The 10,175-nt window shown below is 31.2% G+C and overlaps 1 pseudogene; it reads right to left on the bottom strand.

Moving 5' to 3' along the window:
- Positions 1-2,080: 2,080 nt before the first annotated feature.
- On the bottom strand, positions 2,081-3,221 carry LOC133298450 (3-ketoacyl-CoA synthase 15-like; annotated as a pseudogene).
- Between the last annotated feature and the right edge of the window lie 6,954 nt (positions 3,222-10,175).

The following is a 10,175-nucleotide window of genomic DNA, read 5'->3' as shown; positions in this document are numbered from 1 at the left end:
TTTTTGTGAATTTTATACTTAATTTTATTTATCTATTTAAATAAATTGATTTTATTCTATATAAAGTATTAAAGTATTTTTTATTTTTTTTTCCAGAACATCTTCAATGAAATAACAAAAGAAAAGAATAATATATTGCTTAACTTTTTTTTCTATTATTTTTTAACTTTTTAATCAATAAGAACAAAAATAATAATACCCTCGCTACTCTTGGTTGGCATTGGATTTGGCAGTGCCATTATACTTACGAAGAAAAGGAAAGGAAACGAAGAACGTCTGAACGTGTGGTGCCGTGCGCACAAAAGTTAAACGAGGATGAGCCAGAATATTTTTTTTTTTAATTATATACATTGTTCATAATTTATTTATACTATAATATTTGAAATATATTTATTTTATTAAATGATAAAATAACTTAATATCAATAAAGTCCATTTTTATTTTTAAATTCATTTTTATTTTTGCAATAATTTAAAAAAGGATAATAATTCCTTACACTTTTATATTTATTTTTATTTTTTATAATATATTAAATAAGGTTTTAATATTTGTTATGTTGTAATAGATAAAATTATTTTTTATATATACATAAAAATATAATGAACTCATGTAAGAAAAAAAGAGAAAAAAAAACATTAATTCTAAATTTAATCTCTTGTAATAATATAAATATTAAATCCATTAAATAAAACTGAACTTGTCACGCGGTTAAGGACATGTATGTTGTTGGCCTGGAAGTGTCAGAGTTCTGGAGAAGACTCGTGGGAATTGGGGACCCCTCGAGGTTGCAGAATGAAGGACCATCAGACCATGGGTCCATGGCGCCCCCTGCTACCAAATGAAAGTGACAAGGCAATGTATGGTTGGCGTGGAAGTAAAAGTGACAAGAGAAGGAGAACTTATTCAGTATTACCGTTGATATGAGATACTTTAAAATGAAATTATAAATTATATATTATGAAAACTACATAAATTTTTATTTTCTATCTTCAGGAAATATATCTGTTAATGTGTTATATTTCTATTGGTAATATATATATATATATATATATATATATATATATATATATATATATAATGGTAGTACATTAAATTTTTTTACAGAGAAGAATCATGAGCAGTTGGAACTCCTCTTGAGTTTGCAGAACGAAGGACCATGACGTCCCCTGCTCCCAAATGAAAGTGGCAAGGAAATATTATTCGGATTTGTTTTTGTTATGTAACATAATATAAAAGCAAATTTCATATTCTCACAAAAGGAGGAGAGAAGAGAAAATAAGAAAAAGAGAAAAAAATTAAAGTAGGTCTCATATAAAATTTATGTGTGTAGGAAGATAGTTTTATGTTATGTAACATAATAAAAACAATTCCTTGTATTATTTGAGTAAAGCATATTTTGAATCATTTAATAAAAAATATCATCTTCACTTTAATTTTTTTTTTTTTTTTAAAAATAGTTCCGAGATCTCTAATAATTCAAAGTGGGTCCATTTAATTGAAATTGTTGTTTCTTATAAATTCAAAAAAGACTTACATTAATTCCTCAAAAAGACTAGAATGGATCGACTTTAAATTTCATTGAGACCAGAAGACTATTTTTTTTAGTAAATACCCCTTTTCGTCCCTGACAATTTTCACGAGGCACATTTTAGTCCCAACAATAAAAAAGGCTCATTTTAGTCCCTAATATTTGAAAAAATGGGTCACGTTTGTCCTTCCGTTAGTTGGCATCTGACGGCCCAACTAACGGAGCACACGTGGACCGTTACTTTGCTGAGTCACCGTTAAGTATGCCAGCGTGGAAGTAATACGACGTTGTTTTGAATATGCCTTATGTCTTCTTGAAGTTTTGGACAGCTGACCCTAGCATCAAAGGCCCTAATTGGTCTCTGACAAATTTATCGAGGCCCTGTTTGGTCTTAACACTAAAAAAATAGACATGAACACAGAAGTTGCAAGGCATATTACAGCAAACCACCAACCACAAACCTTTCTCTATCTGTCTTATTTATTTAATTAATGTCATTTTTCCATTGCTCATAATATGGAAATGTAGGATCCCTAAAATGTTCTTTGCTAGCTAGGTGGTGCAGCACTCATCCTCAATCCAAGGACTCTGCTTGGGTCTCCCACCATTCCTGAGGGCCTTCCAAACAACACTGTTACACATGAACCCAGCACCAAAAGCTATCTGACAAACCCTATCACCCCTCTTGATCCTTGAGTTAAACTCAAGGTATGCCAGTTCATACCAGATGCTGCTGCTAGATGTGTTGCCAAATCGTTCCAATGTCTTCCTTGATGCTTCCATGTACTCCTCTGTGAGCTCCAAATTCTTCTGAATCTCATCCAACACTTTCTTACTTGTTGCCAGAATGCATACATGCTCAAAAGCCAGCTTGTAATCCGGAATGTATGGCTTTGTTTTCTTTTTCTTGAAGAGCAAATTGGCGAAGAAGTGAAGCTGTTCTGAAACTGGTAGGACTAGTGGACCTAATGTGGTAATATTGGCCTTTAATGCATGGCCTCCAACCTGACATCTTTGCTTACAGAAAGTCCCTTCCTCCCTTCACTATCTTCCCTTTGATGTATGCTTTTGTAGCTTCTGTTGTCCATTCCTTTGTGAGTTCGGACAAGCTACAACATGCATTGACCATATCTCAAAAGTAATAAGATAGAGATAATAACATTGTTATCATTGCAAGTTATACAAGAGTAAAGATGTTATGAAGAGGTACCTATTTGAGTTCAAACTTGGCTCGCCATCTATCTAAGCGGAAATTTGAGAGCATAATTGCTGCAGCACCCATTCTAAAGAAGCAATTGGGAAGCAGCATGTCAATGTCATTGCCACTGTACGATGAATGGCTCACGACTTCTGTGCTCACTACAAGTGCATAAGTGTTTGGGTATGCATCCAAGAGGTCTTTAGCTAGATCAATGGCTGTGATTCCAGCAGCACAACCTATCCCACCAAGGTTAAAGTTATGTATGTCATGCCTAAGCTTGAAATGGTTTATTATCATTGATGAGAGTGATGGGGTGGTGTTTAATATACCACAGTTTACTACCAAGATTCTTATATCCTTTGGTTTTACTTTTGTGACCGCAAGAAGGTCCTTAATTTCCCCAAACATCACCATGGATACCTCTTGTTGACCATCTTTCAGAGAGGTTCTGTAACTAGGGCGAAAAACTCCTTTTGGCATGTAGGTCTCATCACCTATGTGAGGTCAGTGAGGTCATATTTGTCATAGAGATCTTTCCAAGTGAACTTTCCAATATGAGCAATCAAGGTTGCAAGAAGAGGTGGTGCCAGCAACAAGTACAAACGATGGCTAATGAGGTAGCCGTAACCCAATTTCACATATTTTAGATTAACTGAACTAAGGAAATCTAACAGTTTAGGCCGTACTTTAACTGAGAAATTAAAAGTGCCAGAATTTGGGTCAGAGTTCTCAACATCCCTTTGCAGAATCTCTGTGGAAAATTGCTCATTTTCTTTTGACATGGGGGAAAAATTCACTTGCAGAAAACTATGTTGATTGAAGAAAGAGTTGGGGAAAAAACATTTAATGCAGCTTGAGGTGCATGCAGATAGAGAAAGGTTTGTGGTTGGTGGTTTGCTGCAATATGCCTTGCAACTTCTGTGTTATTGTCCATTTTTTTAGTGTTAAAGACTAAATAGGGTCTCGATAAATTTGTCAGGGACCAATTAGGGCCTTCGATGTTAGGGTCAGCTGTCCAAAACTCCAAGAAGACATAAGGCATGTTCAAAACGACGTCGTATTACTTCCACGCTGGCATACTTAACGATGACTCAGCAAAGTAACAGTCCACGTGTGCTCCGTTAGTTGGGCCGTCAGATGCCAACTAATGGAAGGACAAACGTGGCCCTTTTTTGCAAATATTAGGGACTAAAATATGCCTTGTGAAAATTGCCAGGAATGAAAATGGGTATTTACTCTCTCTTTTTTATATGAGACTAAAATAAGGATTGTATTTTTTGTTAGGGACGCAAAAGAAACTCTTCTAATGTTATTTCTATGTTGCATCAACATCAATGCTGGATATAGAATATGATATGATATTTAGATTTAAAAAATGTTAGATTTTGACACGTTAAAACAAATTTTGATATTAAATAATATTTTTAATATATATAATATAATTAACATTTAATATCTATAGTAGCTCATAATAAATCATATAAGTATAGTATTATAACTTCTTTTCATCTTGAATAGGAGGGTTATATTGATACATTTTTTTTTTGTAAACTTAAAAATTATACTATATCTTACCGATAAGACTTATTCAAAAACATCTTAACGATAAAAAATAATATAATTTATAAAAATTTATAAATAAAAAATTTATAAATATAATAATTCCCCATCTCAAATTAGCTCAACATGCTAAGTTTCACCTTTTTTTGGAGGAAGAATCCCGTTACTTTTCTTTACTGTGATTAGGGAAAAAAGTATTTGTTTATTGGTTTGTTTATGCCTATCAGTAATAATCAAAATAATATTATTTTATTATTAAAATAACATATTTATAGTAATTAATATGGAAAAAAATATTTTTTTATCTGTGACAAATTTATTTATCTATCATAGGAAAAAAAGAAAATAAAGTCCATTAATTACCATATTTTTTTCCTTTATGAGTTTCTCTCTCACTTTTTTTCTATTTGTAGTAAATAAAAAATTTCTGCAATAGATGCAGAAAATATTTTCCCGTTAATATGATATAAGTCAAGTTTTATAAAAGAAAGTCCATAGATTATTTTCTTAGTAAAATTGTTTTACGGTCCAAGTCAATTTTATTTTTATTAAATATATTAGATTTATAAATTTGACAGTAGGCCTCGCTTGATCTATTTTATTATATTCTTGATACAGCATAAGACTAATTTTTTAAAATATTTTGTAAGTAACAATATGAAATTATTTTAAACAATTAACACACAATAATTTTAAATTTTAATTTTTTTATTAATTTAAAATACTAATAATAATAATAGTCATCTAAGTTTGCATTACTTAAAATATATTTTTTCAATTTAATTACTTTTTAAAATGATTAAAAACAGGGTTATAGTCAATAAAGGCATATGGAGAGAAGGTTCCGGAGTGAAGATGCCGGCAAAAAAAATTTAAATATTGTATTTTTAATAAAAAATTATGGAAATGTAGTTGTTTTGAATGTATTATAAATATATAGTATTCAAACATGCCCCATGGAGACATGACTTGATGGAGAGAGATATGCCCCATGAGGGCGTGTTTTAGGAGAGAGACACGCCCCAAGAGAATGTGTTTCACCAGATGCTGACACGTGACGCAAAAAGTCAACAGTTTACTCGTAAAATTTTGGAAGTCCATAACTTTTGACTCAGCTATCCGAATTAGATAAAAAAAAAAAATTGATTCCACACAATTTTTCGAAATCTACGTAGTGACTCCTCATTCGACATATTTTGTTTCTCACAAAAAAAATTGAATTTACAATAATGAAATTATAAGAACATTTAAAGCCAGATTAATGGGTGCAGCTCAGTTGGTAACTTGGCGCTGAGTTAGTGGGGTTGGATATGTGTTCGATTCCCGCTGAATGCATTCTTGGGGAGGGGGCTGAGGGGGCTGAACCTTTAGCCATCACTGTTCCCCCGCACTCCGGATTAGTCCCATAACCGGCTCAAAGAGTCGAAGCTCGTGGGGATACCGGAGGGAGCCAACTCGTCTCAAAGAGATAATTAGGGTTGGGTAACTCAAAAAAAAAAGATTAATAAAGAGAAAACCACTGTCGTGATTAGAAACATTCATAGTAAAGATCCTTGTGATTATAGTACCATTGTTGCAAATTGAAATTATATTTATAGGAGACAAAACTTTGAATTCCGCATAACTTTTCGAAATGAATGTGTTGGCAAGTCCGTCAAAAATATTTTTCAAAAAATGCTTCATTGTGCTCCATTTTGCATATTTTTTAAAATTTTATAGTATATTACACACACACATGTTAATTAATTAATCTATTTCTAATGCTTCTAAATTCATCTCCATTTTTCTGTGTCAATATGTAGCCATCAATTATGAGAAAATTACCCGGACGATTATCACCCATTGTTAAATAATTAATCTTTTTTGTAAATTTTTCTGCATTGAACTGATAATGTTAAATATCTAGAATACAACCCTCAATTTTACAATAAGCAATATTTTAGCTATTAGTCGCATAAAAAATTATCTTATTAATTCCTCAAATAAAATGTGTAGTTGACGATATTCCTTTCGCAGGTAATAGTAGAGGACATCATGTGCATCTATCGAAAAGCACAGAAAAGATAAGAATAAAAGGAACACAATCACTTTTTTTCCTTTCTTTTCCCCCTTTTTTTATCTAATTTTTTTTCATGTGACGTGATAGAGAAAAATAAAAATTGTGAAGAGAAAAAATAAAAGCAACTAAGAATTTCAATTTGCAACAATGGTACCACAATCGTAAGAATCTTTACTATGAACATTTCTAATCATGAGAGTGATTTTCTCTTTATTAATCTGAGTTTAAACGTTCTTATAGTATCATTGTTGTAAATTCAAACTTTTTTGTGAGAGACAAAATATGTCAAATGAGATGTTATTACGTAGATCTCGAAAAATTGTGTGGAATCCAATTTTTTTTACCTAATTCGGACACTTGAGTCAAAAGTTATGTATTTTCAAAGTTTTATGCATAAACTGTAGATTTTTGTGCCACGTGTCAGCATATGGTGAAACACGTCCCCTTGAGGCGTGTCTCTCTCTTAAAACATACCCTTATTGGACGTGTCTCTCTTCATCATGTCACACTCCCGTGGAGCGTGTCTCTCTCCATCACATCATGCTATACATTTATAAATAGATTTAAAACAATTATATTTTCGTAATTTTCTTATTTAAAAACTATTTAAATTATTATTTTTTTTGCCTGAAGAGGCTATATAAAGTTCGCCATTCGCTGGCGAGAAAACAGGAATTAACAAAAAAAAAGTAAAAAAAAAAATCAAGAGGAGGGTAGAAGAATCCAGAGGCTTTCTGTTTCACAAACATTTGGTTCTGCTATTTGAATTCTCTTATTCTCTCCTCACTCAATCAAGAATAAAACAATAAAAGCTTTCACTGCGTTACTATTCTTCTTTGCGCTCTGCAATTCGTTCTCGTTTGGTTTCCATGGCGGATGTTCAGATGGGTGAAGTTGAGACCTTCGCATTACAAGCCGAGATAAACCAACTACTCAGCCTTATTATCAACACCTTCTACAGCAACAAGGAAATTTTCCTTCGCGAACTCATCAGCAATGCCTCCGATGTGAAATTTTCCTTTTATGTTTTATTTTAGAATTATTTTAATTTTATAAAAAAATCAAAAAAGTTATATTTCAAACGTTTGATCATGACGGAACATGTTGGTGTTCAAGATACATTTTCAGTATTATCGTTGGGCTCTTTGACCCATTGGGGAGTTTTTGAGATTTTAATGTAACAATTTAGGGTCTGTTTGATTTCTGTTTTGGAAAACAGTTTTTTAGTTTTCAGAACTAAAAAACTTGTTTGGTAAAACCTGTTTTCTAAAAAATGTTTTGAAAACTATAACTGTTTTTTTGTTTTTTAAATCAAATTTAGAGAACATATCTGAGTTGTTTTTGTTTTCTGTTTTGGTTTTTAACTTTCAAAAAGAAAAAAATATAGAAAATAACTGTTTCCATAACTATTTTACAAAACAGTTTTAAGAACAAAAAAACCAGAACATGATCAAACATGCCCTTAATATTTGATTCTCATTATTCATGAAAGGGGGTTATTTAGTGACGCGAGGGGATTCAGCGTTATTAAGTGTCACGACCCTCACTGCGTCACTTACATATTTTTTTTTTTCAATTGAGTGACGTCCCATTTCCCTTCGGCATTCACAGAATTGTGCCAAGTGGCACAATTTTATTAGTTTCGTTATTGTAAAACTTCAGAAGATCATAACTTTTGACTCGGGTATCCAAATAAGATTTTTTTTTGATTTCTCATAACTTTTTCAGATCTATGCAATGGTATCTAATTTGATATATTTTATCTTCTACTAACATAGTTCAAATTTGCAATAATAATTTTATATTTTTACAAATTCGAACTATGTTTGTGAGAGATAAAATATGTCAAATGAAGTGTCATTGCATAAATCTCGAAAAGTTATGTGCAATTAAAAAGAATCATCTGATTCGGATACTCGATCAAAAGTTATGGCCTTTCGAAGTTTTACGATAATGAGAGTAACGAGATTGTGTCATTTGGCACAATCCTATAAGTGCGAGAGGGGAGGGAGCGCCACTCAATTGAAAAATAAAATGTGTGAGTGACGCGAAAGATCACCGCACTCAATGCCGTTGGGTTCACCCTAGTCACTTAATAACCCCATTGATATATACCGTGAATCAAATATCAATTGAAAAATTAAAGTATCCTAAAAGAATCAAAGAGCCATTATTGTTAATACGAAAATAATTCAGAATAAAATTATATATAATTATAATTTTTTTTTCCGATGTGTTATATTTGTAATGATGAAATATGGAAAATAGTTGTGTTATGTCACATAAGACAACTTTTTCATGTTATACACACATAAAAATTTGTGTCCATTTTTTCTTTTATTTTTTTATTTTTTTAAAAATTGCAGTCTCACAACTTTATTTCACCCAAATAGATACTTATTTTATGCAACATAAGATTAATAACTTTCATGAAATATATATATACCAATATTAGATTTTACTCCTCTTGAGTTTGCAGAATAAAGGACCATGACGTCCGCTGTTCCCAAATGAAAGTGACAAAGAAATGTATGGTTGGGGTGGAAGTGTCAGTGTCAGAGTTCTGGAGAAGAATCGTGAGAAGTTGGGACTCCTCTTGAGGTTGCAGAATGAAGGACCATGACATCCACTGCTCTCTAGTGAAAGTGACAAGCAAATGAATGTGAACCGCACACGTATGATGTGCCAGTAACGTTACCTTTAAAAAATTCATGACAACTTATAAGAATTATAAATTGTTCCCAATAAAATATAATTATTATAAACAGTAATCTCTATAGTCTCATACACCAAATGCCACGTGAAGTTTTTTAATCACTTAAATTGCAGTGATGAAAACTATATAGAAATCTGAGCTTTTCAAATCAAGGAGAGATTGAGAGCGGTGAAATAGTAAAATTTCACAATTTATTATGTGAATTTTTTGTATTTATTTCTCTCCTTATATATCAAATAAGTGAAATTTAATTATTTTTAATAAAAAATTAATATAAAAATTTAATATAACTAAATCATATAAAATTTTAATAGAAAAATATTTTTGCAGTTAATGAAGATAAGTTATCTGCATTTACTTTCAAAACGACATCATTTTGGGATTGAAAAATTAAAAAATTATAATTATAAAGACAATAATAACCCTGAAATAAATTAAAATTACAAAAATATCATAATTTTCACCCCAAAACAATGTCGTATTGGACTTACTGCAAATAAGTAACTACAGAAAAAGCAAACCCAAATTTTAATATAAGAAGATTCATGATGGTACAGTGATGTAAGGTTTTATATTTGCCATGCTTGGTGTGTAGAACTAAGGACTTTGATTATAAGCTAACAAATTACTCACCAATTTGAAGTTTCTCATATGTCAGAGAATAATATAAATTATTAAAAGATTTTCATTTAATAGTTTAAAAATTTTAGGTTGAATTGATTATTTATATGATATCAAAGCTTCAGTGACTATAAAGTCACAAGTTCGATCTTTATCGCTCTCCACTTTCGAGTGGAATTAAAATAAGCACAAAGTAAAGCAAAAATTATTGAACCTATATAATATCCATACTCCTTAGAAAATAATATAAACTATTAAAAAAGCTCTCAACCAAAACTATAAAATTTTGGGTTGAAATATTAAAGCGTATAGCAACATAGAGGATATATATAGTCTTATGACATTGACTTTTTCCCGTTGGGCTTACGTTTGTTGGTATAATATTTATGGGAAAAAGATTTTTCATGTTGCATGAGAAATTTACTCTCCTACCACTCTCACTTCGCTGTCCGTGCCAATCACTTTTCTATTTTTTATTTTTTTCTTTAAG

Source organism: Gastrolobium bilobum, unplaced genomic scaffold (genome assembly GCF_033153095.1).
Source record: "Gastrolobium bilobum isolate Gb01-03AN ecotype WA unplaced genomic scaffold, APGP_CSIRO_Gbil_v1 utg19226, whole genome shotgun sequence".
Classification (NCBI taxonomy): domain Eukaryota; kingdom Viridiplantae; phylum Streptophyta; class Magnoliopsida; order Fabales; family Fabaceae; genus Gastrolobium; species Gastrolobium bilobum.
This window is presented reverse-complemented; position numbering and strand designations above follow the sequence as displayed.